This window comes from Pteropus medius, unplaced genomic scaffold (genome assembly GCF_902729225.1).
Source record: "Pteropus medius unplaced genomic scaffold, Ma_sr-lr_union100, whole genome shotgun sequence".
Taxonomy (NCBI): Eukaryota; Metazoa; Chordata; class Mammalia; order Chiroptera; family Pteropodidae; genus Pteropus; species Pteropus medius.
This window is the reverse complement of record NW_024340849.1, coordinates 12,707,749-12,712,642: the sequence shown is the minus strand read 5'-3', so window position 1 is coordinate 12,712,642 and position 4,894 is coordinate 12,707,749.

The following is a 4,894-nucleotide window of genomic DNA, read 5'->3' as shown; positions in this document are numbered from 1 at the left end:
TTAATTTTTATATATGACATGAGGTAGGAGTCAAGATTCATCCTTTTGCTTGTGAGTATCCAGTTGTCCCAATGCCATTTGTTGAGAAGACTATTCTTTCTCCACTGAATTATCTCTATAACCTTGTCAAAAATGAATCAATCATAAATGGGCTTACTTTCGGATTCTCCATTCTATTCCACTGATCTATATGTCTATCCTTTTGTTAGTATCTCTTGTCAAGAGTACAGCAAGCAAAGTCGAGAGTTAAGAGCATAGCGGCAGAGGAGTGCTTAGCGCTGGGAATCCCTGACGAGTCTACCAAGCCCTCCACGGAGAGTCTCCGAGGGCATGTCAGCTTTGCACAATACCATTTCTAGACTCTAACAAGTCCTAAAAAATTTCTGCATGCATAGTGGGAAGAGGATGGGAGACCTGGAGGATAGTAGACTAGACTTCTTTTGTACTCTATATCATGTACCAACCAAGGGGGCAAGCAAGCATTTGCACTCAGCATTAGTCATACTCCGAACTGTATAGAGGAGTATTCTAGTAATATAAAGAATGTGTATAGGACCTGATTACCGTTTTGCTTTGACTTTGACCATCAGATCCTTTTCTGGATATGTCCTACTCTTCATGTGCCCTTCTCCCTCTTTTCCCAGTGGGTCTGATGCTCTCCATCCCAGCCTCTCCCAGTCTCCGTGTTGTGCTGGAGTTCACAGTGCAGCTCTGCCAGAATATGTGATGGCTAATTCTCATGCCTTAGGCCTTCTCTTGGCCATTTCAGTCTGATATTTCCAGGCGTATTAGTTTCCTATTGCTGCTGTAACCAATTACCACAAACTTAGTGGCTTAGAACAACACAAACTTATTCTCCTACAGGTCTGGAGGTCAGAAGTCCAAAATCAGTTTCACAAGTTAAAATGTTGGTAGGGCCGGATTCTTCTGGGGAGAATCCGTTTCCTTGCCTTTTCCACTTCTAGATGCCGCCTACATCCCCTGGTTCATGTTCCCTTCCTCTGTCTTCAAAGTCAGCAGCATCGTATTTTGTTTCTACAGTCATATCGCCTTCTCTCTTTCTCTCTCTTAATAATAACACTTGTGACTACATTCAGGGCCCACCCAGACAGTCCAAGATAATCTCTCTCAAGAGCCTTAATCACTTCTGTGTAATCCCTTTTTGCTGTGAGGTAACATATACAGGCCCTGGGGATTAGGACCGGGGGCACCAGTCAAAGTGTGACTTGTATGGGCTGCACCAGTTGCTTTCAGAGCTGGGGTCTCTTCTGGCTGGTAGAGTCTCTGCCAGTTGTCTCTATTTGAACTCTATTTTGACTCTGACCAGTTGTCAAATATTCTGGCTATCATTCCTGTTTTCAGGCTTCTTTTGTTAGGACGAAGAGTAAATATGAATTCGTAGGAGCCTGAAATAGACAGCTAGTGAGCACAAAAATGTGTGAAACTGAAACGTGCCCCACTACAAGATAGTCAAGTGTGAATTAAGAAAAGGAAAACCACATGCAAACAAAGTCCAGAGACGGATCAGCGACATGACTCTGAAATATCAGAGACAGTTAAGAAAAAAGCCACGAGAAAGTAAAGAGCAAAGTTTCTTGACCTGCTGATAATAATAAGGTAATAAGTGGTCTGAAGGAAGGCTTTCTGGAGTCTCAGTTTGACCTGGATCCAACTAGAGAGACAGCCTGGGGACCCAATGAAGAAGGGTTTGTTTCTCTCTAAGAAAGATGAGGCAGAGTCCCGGCTAGGCCTGGAAACAGAGCTCCAGATGGGACTGGCAAGAACAACCCAGAAATGAGCGGGGAAACGTGGAACACGTATTTCCCACACCGGTCCCCAAACCTGTCCCGTGAGCCCACGACTTGCCTCCCTCCTTCGGTGACAATGTTTCCCAGAGTGTAATCACCTGATCGGCTGTGTCGGAATCTCTTGGAGACATGCAGGATCTGGACCTCTTCCCATAATAATCAGAATTTCTGGGGATGGGGTCCTGGAATCTGCATTTTAATAAGAAGAGATAATTCGTAAGTCTCGAAGTTCACAGGCTGGAGCACCGTGACTGGTGTATTTGAGGAGGCTCAGGAACACGTTATTTTCATAGGATTTTGCACAATTTGTTTGAGTCGTCCATGAGTGCAAGTAAAATAGTCATAACCATCATCACGGGAAGAGACCCCAGAATCACTGAAGACCTCAGAGGGCTACTCACTAACTGACAGTGAGTGGTTGGTAGTTGCTGCTCTTGGATCATGGTGTTGAGATAAAGTCTGAGGCCTTGCCTGGGCTTGGACAGGAAGAGAGCAGTGATTAATTAGTAATGTCTGCCTCTTATTCGCCATTTTCTCCTAGAAAGACCTAGCTATCCTTTTTCATTTTATGACGAGGTATAGTGTACGTACAAAAGACTGAATAGAAACATAGATGTACACTTTAAAGAACAAAAATAAAACACCTCCTTTAAAATAATTTTCTGGATAGCAGCTTCCAAAATCTCCTTGGGGAACACGTGGCATTGTCTCGCAACTTTTTAAAAAATGTCTCATTTAAATAAATTCCTTTTGGCACAATTTAAGTGCAGTCCCTTTCATTCTATCCTCAGAGAAAAACAGAACAGCTGCTCCTGCACTCTTATTCAGTATGCCTCCCTATTTTTAAGAATTCAGTTCTTCAGAAAAAAAAATTAATGAGACTCTTCTATTTTAATGAGTTACTTGTTTGGTGGATTGGCATTTTTCCTCCCCCAAGCTCAAAATTCCTAGTTACAGAGACAAATTAGAATAGAACATTGAGAATAGAAGGAATTCAGATAGCATCCAACTCTCACTTTTCACAGATGGTGCAAGAGGCTCAGGGAGATGAAGACCTGGCTTGCCCACACAGCAGAATCAGATCTATCCTGCCTCTGAGTTCAGAGTTATTTCTATCAAACCATGATGATTCAACAATCGGTGCGTTCTGAAGTGAGAGAATAATCCCAGGACTGAACATGGGATGGGGTTCATTTTCCACACACATCAATGGTTTTCTGTCTCAAGCCCCTGGGTCTTTTTGCCAGAGGGCTTCAGACCCATACCTGGGGCAGATCGGAAGAGCCAGGAGACCAGTTCTCCAGAAGCAACATGACCACTCAGGGAGGGGAACGGATGGTTAAATACCCCTGATTCCTCACCCCGTCCTCTGAGATATTTGTTCCCTGGGTCTCCTGAGTAAGCCTGGGCCCTGGTCACCCCGCCAATACCCCCCTCACCCATGTGCCCTCTATTCACCTTCCAATGACCCTCTCTCACTGCCCGACTCCCTCACCGCACCTTCCCGGACCATCTCCCAACAAACTATTTGCATCTAAATCCTTACTTCGGGATCTTCTTTTTGGGGAAATTGAACCAAGACCACGCTTTACAAGATGCTCAGCAGGAGCTGGGAATTCAGGAAATTGCCTATAAGTGGATTTCCAATGATGAGTAATCTCCAGGGCCAGCTTTATAAGCTATGGAGCTCAGTGCGAAATGGAAGGATGAGGTCCCTTGTTGAAAAAGTACTGAGAATTTCCAGATGGTGACAGCAGAGCGTTAAGCCAAGGGCAGAGGTGTTTTGAGAGTGGGCCTGTGTGACTGCACAGGTTGCACCCCCACACCCCTCGCTGGCCCTGGCTCTCTTTTCACGTAAGAATTACTCCTGATAACGATGGTACCGTTTGTTGAGTCCTTCCTGTGTGCCAGACATGTGCTAAGCCCTTCAGATTGCACTATGCCATATATTCCTATGACGATCTCCTGGAATAGATATTATTTATTGGAAAATGTCTTATACTGGAGGAGGAGCATATGACGAGATGCTGAGTGGGGCTTTTCCTGTGGTTCTGGAATCATGCCAAAGGTTGAAAGCTAAAAAACAAAACAAAACAAAAAAAGGCACCAAGTATTCCTATTATGTTAGGCAGAATAATGGCCCCCAGAGGTGTCCACATCCTAATGCCCAGAACCTGTGCAGAACCCGTGAATATTTATGTAACCTGGAAGAAGAACTTTTAAGATATGATTAAGAATAGAGATGAGAGATTTTCCTTGATTATGTTGCATCTGAATATCCTTCCTGGTTGCCAGTAATGTCACAATATGAGGCGAAAGAGGTCCTGCTCCCCATTATGAAACAGAGAGAATGACAGCTATTCCCTATCATCGCTCCTGGTGACAGGAGTGGGGCATGTACCCAGGCTTGGCCAATCATGTTCTGGGAGCTGGGACTCTTATCCTCAAGGAGTGAAGCAAAGATACAGTGAGAGATTATCCCCAGTTGAGGCAGCAAAGCATCCAGGAGCCTGTGGTGAATATCCAGGCGTGTGGGGCCCAGATGGCAAGGACAGTGTCCTAAGCAGACAGTCCCTCTCAGCAGATGTTGGCAAGGTTCCCAGCTTCTGGTGCCTTTTTTGTTCCAATCCATTTCCAGAGCTTTGTCCCTCAATATTCCCATTATTTTTATGGTTACCTGTTATCATTTCAATGCATGGCTTTTGCTACTTAAGCTTGACCTCAGTTGACCTGTGTGTTGTCACCAAGAAACTCAAACTGTTGCACTTGTCAATTACATTGTTTACAATCATCTGTTTTTAAAAATTAGGTATCAGGCATTGATTGGGACTCTCATTTCCTGGTAAAACACTGTTTTATGGGCAAATAAGATGGGACCCACAGCTCCTCGTGAAGTATAACTCAGCATAAACACAGCCTCGGTGAACTCGAAGTTCTTGGCTTCGATGCCTCTTATAAATTACAAATTCCATTCTGTTACTGTTGCTTTAACAGCTTTTATACAGATCACATTTTGAAATTTATCCTTAAAAAAAGTCAAACCTTATGTATAGGACTTGTGACGCCTCTGTGCCCACATCCTTTGC